Here is a 22,214-nt window from a genome sequence, read left to right as displayed (position 1 = left end):
GTGTTCATTTTAGACTTTGTTGGAAATGTTGGAAACACCTTATCACAGCATTTTTTTTAAGATTTTTTGTTTATTTCTCTCCCCTCCCCTCCCCCCAGTTGTCTGCTCTCTGCGTCCATTCACTTTGCGTTCTTCTGTGTTTGCTTGCATTTTGCCAGCAGCACCAGGAATCTGTGTCTCTTTTTGTTGCATCATCTTGCTGCATCAGCTCTCCATGTGTGTGGTACCACTCCTGGGCAAGCTGCACTTTTTTCACGTTAGGTGGCTCTCCTTACAAGGCTCACTCCTTGCACGTGGGGCTCCCCTATGTGGGAGACAACACTGCGTGGCATGGCACTCCTTGCAGGCATCAGCACTGTGCATGAGCCAACTCATCACATGGGTCAGGAGACCCTGGGTTTGAACCCTGGACCTCCCATGTGGTAGGCAGATGCTCTACTCATTGAGCCAAATCTGCTTCCCTACCACTGCATTTAAATTTTTTTTTTTAACTACCTCTTGGCTCAATATTATTGTTCCTGAGGGTAGTGAGGATATTTTTAATCAAATTTATGTCTGAACCTAGTATATACAAGAGTGCTTAGTACATAGAGACTCTCAATAAATAGCATGAATGAATGAGCTAAATAAGTGACAGAAATTAAAAAATAGGTGAGTATGACTATAATAATCAAAGGGAGCTCTGTGAAAAACATAGGGTTTGATGAATAAATAGGGTTTGGCAAAATAGAATAGAGTAAAACATTTCATACTAAACAGAAGTAAATTTGGGGAGGGGAGCACCTGGGGCATGCTTCTCTGGCATTTGAATATGTTCAAGTGGTCATGGAGCATTGTCTCAGTGGGTGGAAACCCCACAAAATAACCAAAGAATCCTGGGAAGTCCTGTTACATGCTCTAATAGGTCAGCAAGAATCTGCAAAGTATATGGGCAATGCCTACAGAAGGAGGACAGACCATTATGCCAGGCATTTGACATTGAGGGTATGACTTATGAACCTTTTCTCAAGAAAGTGACACTTAGCCTAGTATTATATATTGCCTAATAATTTCCTCCTGAAAACCTCCCTGTTGCTCAAATGTGGCCTCTTTCTAAGCCAAAAGCAGCATATTATCTCCCCCACTACCAGGGATGAGCCTCCCTGGCAGGGATGAATTACTACCAAGCACCAACTAGCAATGTATCTGGAAAAAAAGCTTGACCAAAAGGGGGATATATTAAATACAAATGAGTTTTTATGGTGAAGAGATTTCAAAGTGAATTGGGAAATCATTCCAGACATTATGCTTATGCACGTTTCAGCAGGATCTCATTGACTGCCACAGTAAGCAGTGCCTCAAACAGTGGGGTTCCTGAGGGCTCTAGAGACATCTAGACACTATAGGCAGGGCAGACAATCTCAAGAATTAGACACCCTGTCAGTGGGCCTTACTTTGGAATATATACTCCCCAATGCAACAGAGGTAACTCACAATCTCCCTACAGATGACTTTTCTGCCCCTTTGATTTGAACCTATAATTAGCACTACACTCATTAAATATATGTCCCAGAGTTTTTAAATCTTTGGTCTGTTCATATGCTGGTTGAGCCCTAAATCTCAGCAAAAGTTGCAATGCCTACTCGCCAGTTCATTGGACTTGCCAAGGACAACTAACAGAAGGATGATGACAACACCCATCATAAAAAAACAAAACAAAACAAACAGAGAGTATCTACAACTGCAAGCGTGACAGTTCCAGCCATCTGCCCCATGGGATATAAACCCCCTCTCAATCAGAAAGAGTGGGCATCACCATCCCCAAATCCTCAAGATTCAGGAATGAATGAACCTAAGGTGAATGCAACTGTGGACTTAAGTGAACTCATGATTATTCTAACAATGGAAGAACTTGTATCATTGATATAAAGGCAGTGGTCACCAGAGATTCCGAGGGGAGGGAGAGGCAAGAATAGGTGTAACATGGGGTTCACTGGGGACATTGGAAATGTTCTGCACGACATTGCAATGATGGATGCAGGCCATTATACATTTTGTCAAAACCTATAAAACCGTGTGGTGCAAAGTATAAACTTTAATGCAAACTATAGTCCATGGTTAATAACAATGCTTCAATGTGTTCATCAAATGTAACAATTGTACTACACTAATGAAAGATGCTGTTAATGGGGGAAATTGTGGGAAGGGGAACTGGTAGGGTTTATGGGAATCCCCTATTTTTTTGATGTAACATTTATGTAATCTAAATCTTCTTTAAAAATAAAAAAATTGACTAAAAGAAAGAAGTAAATTTACAGCAAAGACTGAGATAGATGTTGAATAGTGAGCAGATTTTCAATACTAGAACCAGGCATGCATGTTATTACTGGCTAGGTATGGTGAAGCCAGAACATGAAGAATCTTTTTTTAAAAAGGCAGAGACGCAAATTAGTTCACTGTTAATTTTTAAAATTTTACCTACCTGGAAGTTATTGTGATAATGAATCAGGATTATTGATATTGAACAAATCTGGAAAATAAAAACAACTATCATCTCAAAAATATTACTCCTTCCTCATTCTCCCTTATTTTTGCCTTCTCATTAAATTCTCATCAAACACGTTAGTACTGCTTGTCATTCTTTGTTGCTTACCTTCACATTTTTCATCATGTTGTCTTTCTGCTTTGCACCATGGGCTATTTCTTCAGATATTCTTTCAATTTTCTAAATGTCATCATCTTTGTTTAATTTGTTATTAGGCCTATTCATTCAGTTTTTAATTTAAATTATTATATTATTATCTACTATGGAAACTTAATATTATTAAGTTCTTTTCATTTCCTTCAAATATGCTTACTCCCTTTTTTAAGTATAGTGTCCTTGTTTATTTCTCATGTTTTAAATTCAATCTTTATTTCTTTCAACCTTTTAAGAATATCTTTTTTATATCCATATTGTATAATTCCAATAAGGGAAGATCTTGGGGGTCTGACTCTGCTAACTCTTGCTCTTGATGGCCTGTTTCTTCTCATTTTTGTGATTTGGGATCGCCCAGACTCAATTCTTTTCATCCCGGATTGAGAGAGCATCTTCACAAAGAGAATTTGTTTTTGCTCTTGCCAGGTATCATGGTGTTCTACCACACTGAGACTTCTTTATGTTAATTAGTCATTTAAGGGTTTTCAGTACTACAAAGGAAATATAAATTCAAATGGCACGCTAGCATGGAGGAAGGTTTGTTGTTACAAATCTTTAGGGGAGACATTTTTCCCCCACCCAGAGTTCAAACTAAAATGGATAAATTATCTTATTTCTCTTTTGCAATTTAGTGCATTTTTTTCTAGTCCATCCTTTTATGCAGTCCTTTCTGCCTTTGTCAGTTCCAGCTCCTACCTTTCAAGGGGTTGCACACTAGCACTACCAAGGTTTACTTTCTTCTCTCCAAATGTCCTTTAAAAGACTGATATTCTATTCTGGAACTATTGTGATTAGTAATGGAAGTAAACATAGCACTGATGTGGAGAAAGTAGCCACGGTAGCTGCTGAGGGTAGGGAGTGGGAAGAAGAGATGTGATGTGGGGGCATTTTCAGGACTTGGAGTTGTCCTGGGTGGTGCTGCAGGGACAGTTACTGGACAGTATATGTCCTCCCATGGTCCACTGGGTGGACTGGGGGAGAGTGTAAACTATAATGTGGACCATTGACCACGTGGAGCACCAGTGCTCAGAGCAGTGCTCAGAGATGCACCAAGTGCAATGAATGTCCCATGATAATGGAGGAGGTTGTTGTTAAGGGAGGTGTGGGGAGAGGGGGGTGAAGGGGTATATGGGGACCTCATATTTTTTTAATTTAACATTTTTAAAAAAAGACAAAAAATAAATAAATAAAATAATAAAATGACTGATTAAGGAAAAAAATAAAAAAATAAAAGACAGGGCGTTGGTTAATAAAATTGGCAACCACCTTCCGGTAAATCACAACTTTAGTGTAGCTGACCACTCTGGAGTTTTGAGCTGTCCCTTCATTTTCAGTCTTGACATTCCCTTACTTTGTTACAAGCTCAGCATCTGAGAGCATGCTGATACATTTTTTCAAGCATTTCTAGGTATTTTACAATGAGAGAGTTTTCAGACTATCCACTCAATCATATTGACAGAAATGCACGTCGGGAGTAACCAGTAACTTGATTCAGGAAACAATATTGTTTTTAAAATATAGCATCCACTTAGGGTAAAAATCATACTGGTCTGGCTGATTATAATACTGAAACTTACAAGTCTTGAAAAATCCCTCAGTCTTTGACAATTGGGCAAACTGGGAAGGTTGTGTGATTCAGAAGTAATCACATCTGGTGGTGAGGGTTGTTGGTGGCAAGCAACAGAAACTGACATTGACTATCTTAAGCAAAAAAAAGGAATTTATTAGAGGGATATCACACATTCCCAATGTTTTAGTATGCTAAATGCTGCCAAAGCAACATACCAGATTGAGCTGGCTTTTACAATGGGATTTATTAGGTTAAAAACTTATAGTTCTGAGGCCCTGGAAGAGTCCAAATCAAGGCATTATCAGAGATGCCATGGAGCAGCAGCTGTGGGCCATCAGGCACATGGCAGAGTCGCTAGTCTCTTCTCTCTCAGGCCTTGCGGCTTCTGGCTGAAGTGGCTTCCTCGACCCATGGAGGCCTTTTCTCTCAGCTTCTGCGTTCCTCTCTGTCTCTGCAGCTTTTTTCTTTAGCTGTGGCATTTTATTCCTCTGCTTATAAAGGACTCCAGTAAGAGGATTAAGACCCACCCTGGGTCTTGCCCTATTGCTGTGATCTAATCAAAAGGAAGGTCCCTTAACTGAATCCAATCAAAAGGTCATATCTACAATGGGTTCTCAAGCACAGGAAAGGACTGGCTTTAAGAACAGGATTTTCTGAGGTCCATGAAACCGTAAACTGGCAGCCAAGCATGGAAGATAAGAGAAAACAAAGAGAACTGTCTGTATCATGTACTCATTGCTCAAGTTTTAAATACACTTCTAGGAGCAACTATCCAAACCTAAATATCATCTCTGTTCTTTGCCTGATTCCTAGAGGTGAGCCTAAATTCTCATAAAGATGCAACGGAAGCTTCTATAAAAGGGAGATGGGTTGCAGCAAAACAAAAATGCAGTCCACAATGTAGAAGAAGATTTGTGTCTTACAGAACAACAAAACAGGATAAATATTGTTCTTCATACTATGTAGATAGGGAAACTATGATTAGAGAAGTTAAAACCACATCCAAAGTTTAGTTAGAAGGAGAGATAAGATTCAAAGTATTCTCAGACTATGAAGTTTTATACTTAACAATTAAGTTACTCTTTTATAGAATGCCTAAGAACAGTTTCCAAACTATTTCCCACTATTCATTAAATAGATGAGTAAATGTCTCCATTACTGCTTTCTAGTCAGAGAATCCTGTTCATTCACCCTTTGAACAAATAGTTATTCAGTAACTTCTTCATTCCAGGCACTTTTCTAAGTGCTTGGAATACATATTTAAATAAAAGAGAAAAAACATTTGTACGATCTATCTGTGGAGCAGAAGCAAAAGACAATAAAAATTAAATATAATGAATTCTACTAACAGTATTTTTTTTCAGATTCCTTTACATCTTATTTATCATAAACGTTAATATAATACAACAAACACTGGAGAAAGCCTTTTTTTAATAACTTTTTGATGTGTAGTTTAACACTTAAAATTATGCTTGCTTCCCCTACCCATCCACTTCTTTTTTGGGCACTCTTTCCTACATAGGCCTGACTGATGGGTCAGAATTTGTGTTAAAACTACTTCATATAACTCACTGTTCTTATTCCTTAAATCTCATATGTAATATTTTTTCTTTTGGGACTTTCCTCAAGCTTGAAATCAGGTCCTTGGGCAATATGATCAGAATACCAGTGGGAGTAGATTCATTCATGGAAGAACTGAATGGAATTGGCTCATAATGAGGAAGAATCTCTTTTTCTATGTAGGCTGCTACTGGGGATGTCACAAAAGATGAATGACCACCCACACTTGAGTCATATTTTTTTCCACTCTTCCCAATCTTTTTCTTTCTTTTTTTAAAAAAAATTTTAATTAATAGGACACAAAGAATGTTACATTAAAAAAAATTTAAAAAAGCAAAAAACATGATGTTCCCATATAACCCATTCCCCACTCCCCACCACATTTGAGTCATATTTTGACTTTTGAAAATAGTGTCCAGGTGGTAAAGGTCCTTGTGCGTGTCCTGACCATAAATTTTCTCCAAGAGGGGACTTCTTGGCTAGTTTTCACATAAAAAAGGTTTCCAGCAAAGTATTCCATGATATAAGCAATTATAAGTTTAAGGATAGATCCATATTTGGGATGACTTGAAAGGATTCCTTTACTAATTAATCCTTGAGTAATTAACATACTTGTTGCAGCCAAGGGCACAGATCTGAACCAGAAGCTTTCATCATTGCATTCTGCGAAGACCTTTCTTTCTTCCTCTGTTGGAATTGGCCTTGGAACTTCTGTATTCAGCTCTCGAAAATCAGCCCTCCCGCAGAAGAACTAGAGGCCACTCAAGAGTAGGTAGGAAGGGGCAAAAGCGAGCAGAAACCAGGGGGTACTCCTTATGCATACTTTTAGATGGGGTTTAAGTGCTTAGTAAAAAAATAATAATAAATGTAGTGTAGGGTAAGAGGACAGCGAGAGTGCTGGGGAACAGAATTGGGGGGAGGGGTGTTACAGGTTGAAATCATGTATAAAGTTGAACCATGTGAAATTGTTCTTGACTTAAAAAATAGCAAATATTATATGGTTCAGTCTATATAGGTAGTCAAAATAGTCACCTTTGAAAAGAGATTTAAGCAAAGACTTGAAAGGAGTAAGGATGTTAGCCAAGCAGATAATTGAAGGAAACATAATTCAGGTTCATTCTGTATATTGCAGTCTTCCTCTCTCATTTCTGTCTAAAGTATTTTGCTCATATATATTCTTATCTGAGACATTCTTTGTTATATATTAGAACCATCATTATAGAAGTTTAAGGCATCCAGAAAATGGAATGTTTTTTTAATAATGTTATTATAGTTGGAAACTTTTCACATTCCTTCCTTTCCCAAACTTAAAATAAAATGAAAGGAATAACAACAAAAAAATCCTTTTTTTCCTCAAAAATTCCCTCCCCAGTGATTCAGAAGTAGTAGATAACTTTTTTTCTTTCTTCTAGCCTTACCTTTCATTGCCACTTGAAAAAGTTGTGCCATGTATAGTGTGTTTGGTAAACCTGGCAGGCTCTGATTACCCCTTCAGAGTATCATCAACCGTGCAGTAAAGGAGTAACTCAAACACAACTCATTCCAAAGACAGGATTGACCCTGACCAGCTCCAGGGAGACAGCCTCAGAGCCCTTGAACATCATGTCTGATAAGAGTATTTTTGCATGCTTGAGGCCTCAGACCACACCACATGGCTTTTTCTAATAGTGTGATTTATGCTGAAGGTCTGGAAAGCATGAGACTAAGTTCAGTAACACAAACACCACAAGCCTGAAGGACTGATCCCCAGTAAAAGCCCTGGACATCAAGGCTTGGCTGAGCTTCCCTAGCTGCAGGCAACATCTCACATGTGTTGTCACGCATCGTTACTGGGAGAATTAAGTGCTGACCATACAACTGAATCATGAGGCAATAACCAGAAGCTTGTGCCAGGTTTTCCTGAACTCCACCCTTTTCCCTGTGTTGGTTTTAATCGGTGTCTTTTCACTGTAGTAAATCATAACTCTGTGTACAAAAGCTTTTCTGAGTGCTATGAGTCTTTCTAGTGAATCATTGAGCCTGTGTGTTCTTATAAACCCCCAACACACCATTCATATCTCCTCCAACTGGGACAGCGGCATCTTTTATTATATTTCCAGCATCTGGGAATCTTTTACCATTGAACGGAGTCCAAGATAAGAAGTAGATGACCTTATAATAGTGTTTCAGCAACCCCTCCCTATCTTCACACAATATTCTTCCACTTATTAATAATTACACACAGATTTTGATTCTCCTTAACCTTCTCAGTATCTCCCACCCCAGCTTTATTCATAGATTGTGTCTGTTCACATTTTAGAAAACAAGCTGAGATCCAGAGATTTCATTTTTTTTGGCAGGCATCACAGCTGCCTCTTTTACATACTAAAAGATGGAAAGACAAAGTTCTCAAGTACAGCCAGTCTCCTTAATCAGTTATTCAGCCCACAAAGACACAAATCAAACTATATTTTCTCTTATCTTTCTGCTTCCTTTTCATATTAAAAATTAATATTAAACATCTACTCATCGTAAAAATACATAAACAGCAAGAATGTCAAAAACATACTCATTAATGGAAGGTTCAATTATTCATCTAATATTCCTGTCTTAAAGATTAAATAATTTTATAAACATACCAGAGAGTCTGTTTTTAAAAATATTAAATCTTTTATAAAATATTTTAGTTATCAATAAACTGATTTGACAAACTATTTTCATTGGAATAAATATTACCTCTGTAAAGAAAGGGTTAATGGATTTGATTTTTGAGTTGCATTTGGTTTAAATATCACCCCCAAAGAAACCTAACATTATTTTTAAAAGTGCAGAAAAAAGATGAAAATAAAATTATTAAAATAATTATGTAATTATGAACCATGTTTTAGATATCTTCAACATACCTCATTTCAAAAGTTTCACTCAATTTTAAAATTAACATAAAAACCAAGTCTCACAAAAGCAATGCATCAACTATTTCAATATAAGTAGCTGGCCAATAACTGCTTGTGAAATTATGTTTAATATTACCTTAAACTAATGAAATAAAATAATTCTGTTGAGTAGTAATCATTTTTCCATCTCTGTAAATGCTCTGTTTATATAAGTAAGGAACCAATACTTTATGCCTCTCTGGAGTAACCTCTATGTACATTATTATTTGACTGATTGTCCCTTAATGGCAGATTATTTTAAGTAGAACTGTTATTGTAAATGAATTTGCTTAAATGTATGGTTCTAAATTAGTGAACATAAATTGCAGTTCCATGATTTGTCATCGTTTCAGTTGATATGGGATTGCATTTAAATATATTATAATTGAGAAATGATTTGACTACTATACTCTGATAAGTTATCATCCCTAAAGCTATATTTAGCTTCTCTAGGACTATAGCTTTGGGCAATTCAAAAACTGACTCCAAACCTCTAATTTCCAGATAGTTCCATGTCAGTTAAATGGGGCATATCATAAATATTTCCTCAGTTTATGAAATGATGTGCTTTAATTTACAGAGCTCACAGTACAGAAGACAGTTACAGAAAATAGGCAAAGGAAACTGTGCCCAGTTTACAATTCCCAGTGGGATCTATATCAATATCCTGTTCTGTGACATCACTCTAAAGTATGTCCATTCAGAACTTGCCATTGAACTTAATACACTTGTACTCTTTGGCTAGTCCAACAATAGCTTCTCATTCTAGAAAACCCACTTTTCTTCTGAAGTGCTGCACTCTCCTGAGGGGAGAGAGTATGGCTTTGAAGAGGAAGTTATTATGTCAGAAATGTACAGGGAAGAACAGAAACAAGTTTAAAAAATGACTGCTTCTTGTGTTGGTTCAAGGGAATACGGATTTTAGAATGATGTATGCAAGTAGGAGTTACAGGCCAGGGAGAAAAAGATTAGAATACTTCATTTATCTTAGGAAGAGGGAAAAACCATTTTTAAGACTTATAACCTGAATTGGTCTGCCCTACAGTATGTATACAGGACTGCAGGGTTTGTTAAAAATGAGAATTTGGCCTCAATAAGATCAGGTAGATGGACGAGAGATGAGAGCATGTATAAACTTCTCTTCTTGAATCTTATTAAGAGATATAATCTAGATCTATTCTATTTTCTCTTACCCTTCAAACACATCAGCATTAATATTTCCTTCATTCATAACTGTAATTGTCATTCAAATTACTGAACATCTCTAGTGGACCAAAATCATATAAAGCTCTCTTTGTTTCTACTTTCACTTGATTTTTAGCATCAGAATATTTCATATTTTCTTACTATCTCCACAGTAAGATTGCTGTGGGTTATCCAGCACACACGAATACTCATTTGTTAGTCTGTATATCAAATCTACCATACTACCAGAAGTAGAAGTCATAATATCTGACTTTTTAAAATGTACATTTATTCATTTTGGTGAAAATAAAGTTAATGAACAAGATAATTTACATAAAATAATTTTCTTAATTGAAGTGTAGGTGTGAACTGAAAAAAGGTCTGAAGGAAGTAGTGTTTGCATGAGAAATATAAACAAAGCAAAATCCCTGCCAATTCTGCAATACACCCTTCTGCCAGGCAAAAGCTGTATCATTTAGAGAAGGAAGACTTGTTAGTGTTCTGGACAGGGTCATGTGTGAAGTGATAATTGTGTTTCCTACACGAGACTTTTTTAAAAATAGTGAAATTTTTCCAAAAGTAATATTTTCCTTTCTCAACCAGCTTATGCACCACACCTTCTCTATAGAGGTAAGTAGAAAATCAGTACACAAATCTTAAATGTCATTATCAATCTCTGATAAAAATGTACTTTGTAGTTGAGTAAATTTATAAATTTCTTTACTGTTTAAAGGGGAGTAAAGGCTAACGTCAGCAAGTAGACCCTCAAATATCAATCTGTTTCAAATAATTTTAATGAATATAAGCTACAAAGAAGCATGTTAAATTACACCAAAAATGTATAAAAGTCTATAGGCTAAAATGTAAGCCATAATGTAAAACATAACATAACTAAAAATTTAGAAAATAGTATGGTCTAAAATATAAACCATAATGTAAACCAAAACGGAACCTTGGTTGAAAGTTATGTTTCAATATCTGTACATCAGCTGCAGCAAATATAATGTGAACATGTAAAAATATCATTGCTGGGGAAGGGACAAAGTGTTTGATGTTGGATATGTGGGAAAACCCTATATTATATATGTGAATTACTGTTATTGGAAACTTTTGTGAAGAAAAACTAATAATTAGGGGGAAAAAAGGATGTAGACACTGAGGAAGAAATGAAACAAATTGCCTTGCCACTGTACATCTAGGGCAACACCTATTGCAGTGATGAAAGGCAAAACGTCAGAAACAAAGCTTTTATTTTTTTCATTTTTTGATTCCCCAATTTATTTTTACTTTATTTAATTTTTCTAAATTAGTATGTATTCTATATCTAACCTTTAAACCCATCACTATATTCCATTTTACTATTAATGGAACTTGGCAATATATTAGGCTTCATTTTTGAAGAAGTTTTGGACCACAGGGAGGCTCAACTATGGCAGGGGAGGAACACTGGTGTGGGGTGAGAGTTCTCCAGGGATGTATACAGGGTACATAAAAATGTTTGGATATTTTCATAGTGGTTACAGTTAAAAATGTCAACTGAGGGAGTTGCTGAGTTCCTCGCCAGGGGAGCTCAGTCACAATCCACACTGGAACAGCAACAATCCCCCAAGAGCAATGGCAAAGACTAATAAAGACAATGAGCCCTTGATACCAATGACTATGCTTATGAACCTGGGTGCCTGAAATATGAACTAGGCCTAGAGCTGCAGGGTGCCTAAGAGTTATCTCCTGAGAGCCTCCATGTTGCTCAAATGTGGCCACTCTCTAAGCAAAACTCAGCATGTAAATGCATTACCTTCCCCCCAGTGTGGGACATGACTCCTGGGGATGAACCTCCCTGGAACTGAGGGATTACTACCAATCACTAACTGGTCATGCAACTAGAAAAAGACCTTGAATAAAAGGGTCAATTCAGACCAGCAGAATATCTCAGGCTTCATGTAATATCGGGTGTTAAAAACTGGTTTTTTGACCTTGAATAAAAAGGGGGATGGAAAGGACAAATGAGTTTATGTGGCTATGAGTCTCCAAAAAAGAGTTGGGAGGTCATCAGAGGGGTCACGCTTACCCACACCTCAGCAGGGTCCCAGAGCCAGCCAAAGTATGTACAAGCCCAGGTACTGGTTCTCTTGAGGGCTACAGAGACCCACAGGTTCTATGGTCATGGCATATGGCTCTGGAGTTCAATGTCATGTCATTTGGCCTTCTTTGGAGTTTGTGTTCCTGAGTGTGATGGACTCAGATGTGACCTTTCTACACATGCCTCTTCTGTCACTTTTACTGAACCTGTGGTTGGTGCTGGGGTTAGTGTATAATCAGGAGACCTGAATCTCTGGACTGTCCATGTGACAGCCAGGCCCTGAGCCTCCACAGACTTGCAACTCCTACCATCTGGTTTATTTGACTTACCCCAGCCAGCTAACAAGGAAGTGAAGAAGGTCAACCACCATACCAGGGAGCCAAGAGTGCCTTCAACTGCAAGTAGGAGAATTGCATCCATCATGCATGTGGAATCTAAGCCCCCCTAGATATAGAGGTGGAGTGGACATAACCATCCCAGGATTCACAGGATGGAGGAATAGAGTATGGATTAGAGTGGACTTACTGACATTCTACTATGGAACTATTGTGATTAGTAATGAAAGAAATTGTAGCATTAGTGTGGAGAAAGTAGACATGGTAGCTGCTGAGGGTAGAGAGAGGGAAGAAAAGATATGATGTGGGGGCATTTTCAGGACTTGGAGTTGTCCTGGGTGGTATTGCAGGGACAGATATTGGACATTGTATGTCCTGCCATGGCCCACTGGGTGGACTGAGAGAGAGTGTAAACTACAATGTAAACCATTATTCATATGGTGCAGCAGTGCTCCAAAATGTATTCACCAAATGCAATGAATGTCCCATGATGTTGAAAGAGGTTTTTGATGTGGGAGGAGTGGGATGAGGGGGGATGGAGGGTATATGGAGACCTCTTATATTTTTTTAATGTAACATTTAAAAAAAGAGAAAAAAATAAGTTGTAAATTATAAGCATGTAAATATTTATTAGCATTAAATAATAATTCTTGATAAAGCTGGTACCCCAATGAGAAGAGAAGGATTATATTGCCTATTTTATATATATATATATGGCCATAGACATAAATTTGGAGTAACAGAAATGACAAATAACCTCATCTTGGCATTTGTGCCATAAGAAAGTGGATAATTAGGGAAGAGGAAATAAAATATAATTTTAGGAAATCTAAAGAAAGAAAATGAGAGAAAGAGAGAAGAAGGGAGGGAAGAAGGGAGGCAGGAAGAGAAAATCTTTTCTTTAAATGATGTGAATCCAACTGAAAAGATTGATGCAATGAAAAGCAAGAGGACAAGAGCTCATGGGCAAAGTATGAGATTTGTTTGCAAAATGTGTAGCTAAGGCTGGGAAAGATCTGGTGGGGAAAATATACTCATTCCTTGTATTTGGCTAATTATATAGTCTCAGGGATATATCAGTGAACAGAATCACCAAAGCCTTGCCCTCAAAGAGCTTAGTTTCCAGTAGAAAGAAAAGTTAGTAAACAAAGAGTAAGATATGTCACTGGGTGATAAGTACTTTGAAGAAGAGTATGACAAATTAAGAAATAAAAGTGATTATGGAAGGAGGGTATTTAGAAAAGTCATCCATTAGGAAATGACATATGAAAAGAGATCTGAATGAGATGAGTGAGCAAAGTTTTGGCTGTTGGAAATTGAATGACATCCCCCCACAAAAGGCATGTGCAGGTTTCTAGGTGTGAACCTATTTACAAATAGGACCTTCGAAAATTTTTTAGTTAAGGTGTGCCAAGACTGAATGAGGGTGGGCATTAATCCAACATCACTGAAGTCCTTATAAGCAAAGGAAATTGTAAATGGAAGAGATGCCACGGGGAACAGCCAGAAGCTGGAAATCAACAGAGTCCTGAAGAGAGAGGAGGAGATTCTCCCACTTCTACTGCCGTGTGATGCAAAAGTCAAGAGGCCTCAAAGATTGCTAGTCAGCCAGAAGATACTAATCCAGGAGTTAGCAAGCCTTCTAGCCTCTGAAACCAAGAGCCAATAAATTTCTGTTGTTATGCCAACCCATTGTATGGTATTTGTTTTAGCAGCTAGGAAAGTAAAACAGGGGTTACCTGGGGAAAGAGTGATCCAGGTCGAGAGAAGAATAAAAGCCAAAGATCTGAAGCTGGAATGCTTTTTTATGTGTGCAAAGAACAGCCAAGAGACCAATGTGGCTAGCATACAATGAGTTAGGAGAGAGGAGAAAGAAAATGAACTTAAGTGAGATTGAGGGCAGAGGCAGGTTGCATAGAGGATATGGAAGATTTGGGATTTTGCTGTTAGATGAGAAGCCATTAGCGTTTTGAACAGAGGAATGACATGTTGTGACATTTGCTTTAAAAGGATCACTCTGGCTCCTGTAAGGAAAATAGACTGCAGAGTGACAAGGGTAGAAACAGGAGAACAGTTAGGGGGTGGTTTTATATATATTTGTCTCTGTGGGATGACTGATGATAAAACTTGCCAGATAACAAAGGGAATTACTTATAATTCATTTACCAAAGTGATTCCAGACAAGTCATTGTCATGTTAAATTTTGTTTTATTTTATTGCCCCCAAAATTGAAACAAACGAATTCAAGGCAGTCGTCATCTACAATAGTCATCTAATAATTTATAAAATGGTTTTGTTGTCAATTTTGCTTCTAATCTCTTTTCTTGTAAATACTTATGTCTTATACCATGTTTGTAATGATTTTATCGATAGAATTACTAGTCTGTATTTCTGTCTTAATGTCTAACATTATAATATGTGCGTTTTCTTATTTTGTGTTTTTCAACTCTTTTCCCATATCTTTTCCTTTTCGAATCCCTCCCTCCACCTCCATATAATGCATATGAGTAGTCTTTTGCATATACTTTCATCTCAGTCTTTATGCATATCTGATTTCTTCTTTAAAAATCTAGTCCTTAAAGCTATTGTTGCACCTCAATAAAATGTATTGTTTCTTTTTAATCTCCATAGTCTACTTGCAGAGCGTCTCAGGTTTAACTAAGCTAAATTCTTGCTTTTGAAATAAAAATGTACCCAAACTATTTTGAGGAGAAGCAAAAGCATTTAGTCATATTAATAAAGGAAAACTAGGGAAACGGACTTTGGCCCAGTGGTTAGGGCGTCCGTCTACCATATGGGAGGTCCGCAGTTCAAACCCCGGGCCTCCTTGACCCGTGTGGAGCTGGCCATGCGCAGTGCTGATGCGCGCAAGGAGTGCCGTGCCACGCAAGGGTGTCCCCCGCGTGGGGGAGTCCCACGCGCAAGGAGTGCGCCCGTGAGGAGAGCCGCCCAGCGTGAAAAGAAAGTGCAGCCTGCCCAGGAATGGCGCCGCCCACACTTCCCGTGCCGCTGACGACAACAGAAGCGGACAAAGAAACAAGACGCAGCAAATAGACACCAAGAACAGACAACCAGGGGAGGGGGGGGAAATTAAATAAATAAATAAATCTTTAAAAAAAAATAAAATAAAATAAAGGAAAACTTGTTTAAATTATTTTGATTTTTGTTTTGTTGCTGTTAGGATTATGAATTCCCATCCCTTTTCCTTGATACCCTCCCAAGGGCTCTTTTCAAAGGGGAATGGTGTGTTTGTAAATACGTTTGTTGTTTAAATATATTCCAAGAATGGTTTTAGTGAAGCTTATTACTAGAATTGCGTTTGCACCGCTAAGTAATAAGTACTTACTCCAAGTAGTGTTTGCACATGGCCATCTGGATTAATGGCACACCCAGGTTGAGGCAGCTCCCCAGGGCTCCACAACTCACAGCGATTCTGAAAGGACACCACGACATCATCACACCCAGATTTTGGGAACACATCCTCTATTGTTGGCTCTGAAAACAGTTTCCTCCCTCTGGATATCATGAAAATGGATTTAGGGTGCCACACATTTGATTCATCCCGTACTTCCAATATTCAATATATATGTGAGAATTCAGGTGATTTGATATTTAGTCTATTTTATATTCTTAACTATATTCTTATTAAATTTACTTGAATAATGGAAAAATGTGCAGTGAGCATAAATCCTTTCTTGTAATTTTTTCAAAATTATCAATTAAGATTTGCAAGAGAAATCAATCTGTTTGATAAGTCCCTTTCAAAAATGCTCTCTTCCTTTTATATATTTTGGAACTGTATTCTACTGGTTTATATTGCTTTGGGGGAAGATTAAATTAAAATTCTTTATATGAAATTCTAAAATAAGTTTTTTAATATATAAGGGGATGTAGATGATTTTAGGAATATATATGCACATACATACACATATATGCACATTTGTTTTTGTAAGAACACTTGAACAAATACTTGGGGTTTATTACGTTTTATTCTTGGTAGCCATGATTAATATTCTCCAGGTAAGCCATAATCAAGTTCTTGGGAAAAATATACAGTCAACAAAATTCTTTTATTCCATTGTCTCATTTCCAAATGTACATTACATTAACTCTATTTTTTTTCTTAAGGAAAAATCAATACACCAATATTCAAAGATCTTTCTCAGATTCTTATATAAAGTCTTTACCTTTCTCTTCAAGTACATGATTAAGTGAGTACCCTCTCTCCTTAGTATATCTAAAACCCTCAAAGCCTTGAATTCAGTTCTTTAATCTTCATGCTTAAAGGAAATACCCATTCTGAGTTTTCTATGTAGGTTATCAGCTGTACTTTAAAAACAATTTTCTAATTTAGAAAGTGAATTTCCAAAGAGAATGATCATGAACATACTATCTAGCTGAGAGAAGCTCTTACACAGTAGGATGTGAATAAATTAATTCCCTTGCTATAAGGATTTTTAATTTGTTCATCACATGTGATTTATATATTTAACCAAAAACAAAGAATTAATTTACAGACAAACTAAGTGTCTCTATAAATCTTCCAAAGAATTAAGGCTGAAATCTAAACTGATCTAGTTCATTCATATCACAGAACAATTAGACCTCATAACACATGATTTTTCAATGCCAAACAAAGCTTAGTAGATTTCTGAATAAGCAATTTAAAGGTTCATCATATCACAAATGATCAGAAAGAAAATTTGATGTATTATGTGACCTTTTATAATACATCTTTTATGACATAATTTTAAAGTACATTTTATAAAGCTTATTATATGCAGGTCATAAGTATGTAAACCATACTTATATATCATGCTTAGGAAGTTAATTTATTTTAATAAATTTTAAGTATGTATTTTAGTTTCTATTTTCTGTCAACTACCATAGGCAAAAGAATATTTTTGAAAGAGTATTTCTGAGACCCTAGCAAACACATATTGCTAATATTGGTATTATTTTGACCCTGATTAGATGAAATTAGAATAACCTATTTATTATTATTCTATTGCAGTGTTAGAGAACAATTGCAGAAGTTGAACAAAAATACTCTTCAGAGATGCCAGTGAAATTATAACTCCCCAGTAGGATCTTGTTGAAATAGAAATGCATTTGCTTTTAAATTTACCATGATGTTAAATGTGCTCTATTATCATGTCTTTTTTGCTGTTGTTTTTTGGCTTCTAAATTTATTAACAAAAGCTTCTATATTTTTCTTTTGCCATAGGTTAATTATGTTTCCTATACTTAGCAATTTTTTAAAAAGCCCAAATAGTAAAACATCCTTGATGTTTCTTATCATATGGAATTATATCCATAATTCTAAACTAGCTAATTTGCCTCTTCTACTGATGTGATTAGATTAGGTATCCACTCTCAGATGCTTGCTCTTTTCTTATTTACATCAGATTAGTCTGGTAAAGTCCCTTCATATCTTAATTTTTTTTTTAAAGATTTATTTATTTATTTCTCTCCCCTTCCCCCCTCTCCACCCCTGTTCTCTGTGTCTATTTGCTGCGTCTTCTTCTTTGTCCGCTTCTGTTGTCAGCGGCACAGGAATCTGTGTTTCTCTTTGTTGCGTCATCTTCTTGCATCAGCTCTCCGTGTGTGTGGCACCATTCCTGGGCAGGCTGCACTTTCTTTCCCACTGGGCGGCTCTCCTTACAGGGAGCACTCCTTGTACGTGGAGCTCCCCTACACGGGGACACCCCTGTATGGCAGGGCATTCCTTGTGCTCATCAGCACTGCACATGGGCCAGCTCCACACAGGTCAAGGAGGCCCAGGGTTTGAACCATGGACCTCCCATGTGGTAGGCGGATGCCCTGACCACTGGGCCAAGTCCGCTGCCTCAAATCTTAATTTTTAATATTCTTTTACCAGTGAAAGAACTATCCTGAAGGCAACTCCTAGGAAAATATTTTCACCCTTATACAACCTTAGTTGTTCTGAAGACTGAAAATTAGAAACAGAGCACCTTAATCATTCTAAGAAAACATTCTCATCATGCTCCTCAACGTTCAGTCTGGCTCTTCTTGTTCAACTCCTGATATTTTAGTTACTCTAAAGCAAAACCTCCTCAGATACAAAAATCTAACGTTTGTTGTATGGTCACTCTGAGCAAGCTGAACACATCTAGCCAAAGGTACTGACATGTTATTTATTATTGTTGATATTTAGTAAATAATTCTTCTACAAATTTAAATTCATGTTTTAAAATAACTTCATAAATCTCATATCATGAATTGTACCAATTCAATTTTAAAATTGCTCTTATATCAGTTGATATTTGTAAGCCTATACTTTTCTTCATTACTATTTTTTTTATGTTTGCTTATGTAACAAAAGATAAATAAATGGGAAGTGGCTATAATATCCCCATCTGGAACATCTTCTAGAAAGTAGTTTTAGAGAGGTACTATAGCATTTTGTCAAAAGAATTAAAAGAATTGACTACACTAAGATCTGCTGTTTCAAGCTATATGATGACACTGTGGACTTGGAGCTATGTATCCAGAAAAAAAACATGTTCTTAATTCATTCTTGTGGGTGGGAACTCATTGTGTAAAGGACCTTTTGCTGACTCAGAATGGGTCATAATCCTATTACTGAAGCCCTATAGGGAAAATTGGAGAGAGAGAAAAAACTACAAAGAGCAGTCAGTAGCTAAGTCAACTGATCTGAAAAGCCAAGAGAGGCTGCCATGTGAATTGCCATGTGACAAAAAAGCCAAGGATCAAGGATCACCATCAGCCAGAACCAAACAGAAAGCCACAGTCTTCTTGGAGAAAGGATCACTTTGATGACACCTTGAATTTGAACTTCTCTTATCCTCAAAACCTTTGTGAGTCAATGAATTCCCATTGTTTATATCAACCTATTGCATGGTATTTTCTTCATCAGCCAAAAAGCTAAAACAATGACCTTAAGTTATTCAAGCTCTTTGTGACTCAGTGTCCAAATCCTTATATTAATACAAACATGTTTCATTTTATTGCACTTCACTTTATTGTGCTTTGCAGATATTGCATTTTTTATAAATTGAAGTTTTGTGGCAACCCTGTGTCAAGCATGTTTATTGGAGCCATTTTTTCCAAAATCATGTGCTCACTTCATGTCTCTGCATCACATTTTGGTAATTCTCACAATAACTCAAACTTTGTCATTATTTTTTTAAACTGTTAATTGATGATCTGTCAGCATTGATACTTGATGTTACAATTGAAATTGTTCTGGAACATCACAAACCACACTTATGTAAGACAGGGAACTTAACTGATAAATGTATGTGTTTTGATTATTCCACCAAACAGCTATTCCCCATCTCTCTTCCTCTCCATGGGCCTCCCTATTACCTGAGACACAACAATATTGATATCAGGCCAACTGACAACCCTACAATGGCCTCTAAGTGTTCAAGTGAAAGAAGAGTTGCACGTCTCTCACTTTAAATCAAAAGCTAGAAATGATTAAGCTTAGTGAAGAAGGTATGTCAAAAGCTGAGATAGGCCTCTTGTGCCAAACAGCCAAATTATGAAAGCAAAGGAAAGCTTGTTGAAGGAAATTAAATGTGCTGTTACAGTGAACCTAATGAATGATAAGAAAGAAAGCAAAACAGCTTTATTGTGGATGTGGAGAAAGTTTTAGTGGTCTGGATAGAAGACCACACCAGCCATCAAACATTCCTTAAACCAAAACCTAATCCTGAACAAGACCCCAACTTTCTTCAATTCTCAGAAGGCTGAGAAAGGTAAGGAAGCTGCAGAGGACAGTTCGAAACTAGGAGAGGTTGGTTCATGAGGTTTAAGGAAAAAGTCATTTCCATAACACAAAAGTTCAAGGTAAAGCAGAAAGTTCTGATGTAGAAACTGCAGCTAGTTTTCCAGAAGATCTAGCTAAGATAATTGATGAAGGTGGCTACACTAATCAACAAAATTTTGGTGTAGTTGAAACAGCCTTCTATTGGATGGCATCTTCTATTGGAAGGACTTTCATACCTAAAGAGGAGAAGTCAATGCTTGGCTTCCAAACTTCAAACACCAGGCTGACTCTCTTGTTAGGGGCTAATGTGACACAATGTCAAGTCAAAGCTAATACTCATTTACCATTCTGAAAATCCAGGACCCTTAAGAATTATGCTTATTCTACCCTGTCTGTGTTCTATAAATAGAACAACTAAGTCTGGATAATGGTGCATCAGTTTACAACATGGTTTACTGAATATATTAAGTCCACTTTTGATACCTACACCTCATAATAAAAGATTCCTGTCAAACTATCACTGCTCATTGACAATGCACTTGGTCACCCAAGAGCTATGATGGAGACATATGATGAGATTAATGTTGTTTTCAGGCCTGCTAACACATACATTCTGCAGCCCATGAATCAGGAATCATTTTGACTTTCAAGTCTTATTACTTAAGAAATACATTCCATAAAGCTTGAGTCCTCTGATGGATCTGGGTAAAGTCAATTGAAATCTTCTGGAAAGGATTCACTATTCTAGATGCAATTTAGAACATTTGTGTTTCATAGGAAGAGGTGAAAATATCAATATTAATAGGAGTATGAAGGAAGTTGGTTCCAAACCTCCTGGATGATTTTAAGGAGTTCAAGACTTTAGTAGAGGAAGTAACTGCAGATGTGGTAGATATAGTAAGAGAACTAGAATTAGAAGTGGAGTCTGAGAATGTGACTGAATTGCTTCAATCTCATGATAAAATTTTAATGCATGAGGAATTTCTTCTTACGGATGAGCAAAAACATAGTTGTTTCCTGAGATGGAATCTACTCCTAGAGAAGATGTTGTGGCCATTGTTGAAATGACAAAAAAGGATTTAGGATGCTACATAAACTTAGTTGATAAGACAGTGGCAGGGTTTAAGAGGACTGACCAAGTTTGAGAGTTCTGTCGGTAAAATGCTATCAAATACATCACATCCTACAGCGAAATCTTATGAATGGAAGAGTCAATTGATGTGCCAACTGTCTTTGTTGTTTAATTTTAAGAAATTGCCACAGTTACACCAAACATCAGCAACCACCATCCTGGACAGACAGCAGCCATCAACATCGAGGCAAGACTCTCTATCCACAAAAAGAGTATGACTTGCTGAAGGTGCAGATGATGGTTAGTATTTTTAATTAGTGTATGTACATTTTTAGTCACAATGCTATTGCACCTGCAATAGACCAAAATATGTTGTAAATATAACTTTTATATGCACTAGGAAGTCAAAAAATTTGTGTTACTCACTTTATTGCAATGTTTGCTTTACTGCAGTGGTCTGGAACAGAATCTGCAATGTCTTTGAGATATGAAATGTATAATAATAGTATATAGTTCACAGGATTATTCAAATAAACTGTGTCAATTAAAGTAAGATTTTAGAATATGGTCTGGCACATATGAAATCTCAATGTGTTTTAACAATTACTATTCTTCAAAATCTTGTCTCATGAATATTATAAAATCTTTGATTAAGATCAAGAGTTGTAAAGATCAAACCAGTTGCCAGTAACAGATTTTCTGAAGGGTTTTCTAAAACTCCCAAACCAGCTTACTCCATGTTAGACAAATAAATGTTAGCAGCAAACCTGGTGTCCCAGCTCTCATCATATCATTTTAGGAAGCAGCATTTAGGGTACAATTTTAGAATTATGAGAGTTATATATATATATATAGTCCTACTCATTTTTTCCTTCTTGTAAAATGTATACAGTTACTTTCATTGTAATCATCATAAAAGGACAAAATACGATACTCAAAACAGAACTCAAAAAAGTGAAGTCCAAAGGAAAACTTCAGTTGCTTGGGTAATAAGACACTTTTGTTCTCCAGAAACAAAATTGTTAACTGGCAGCTACTTCCATGGAAACCTGCAAAGCATCTGT

At 36.7% G+C, this 22,214-nt stretch overlaps 1 pseudogene; it reads right to left on the bottom strand.

Moving 5' to 3' along the window:
* Positions 1-5,728: 5,728 nt before the first annotated feature.
* Positions 5,729-7,631, bottom strand: LOC101425587 (OCIA domain-containing protein 1 pseudogene; annotated as a pseudogene).
* Positions 7,632-22,214: the final 14,583 nt, after the last annotated feature.

This window comes from Dasypus novemcinctus, chromosome 2 (assembly GCF_030445035.2).
Source record: "Dasypus novemcinctus isolate mDasNov1 chromosome 2, mDasNov1.1.hap2, whole genome shotgun sequence".
Taxonomy (NCBI): Eukaryota; Metazoa; Chordata; class Mammalia; order Cingulata; family Dasypodidae; genus Dasypus; species Dasypus novemcinctus.
This window is presented reverse-complemented; position numbering and strand designations above follow the sequence as displayed.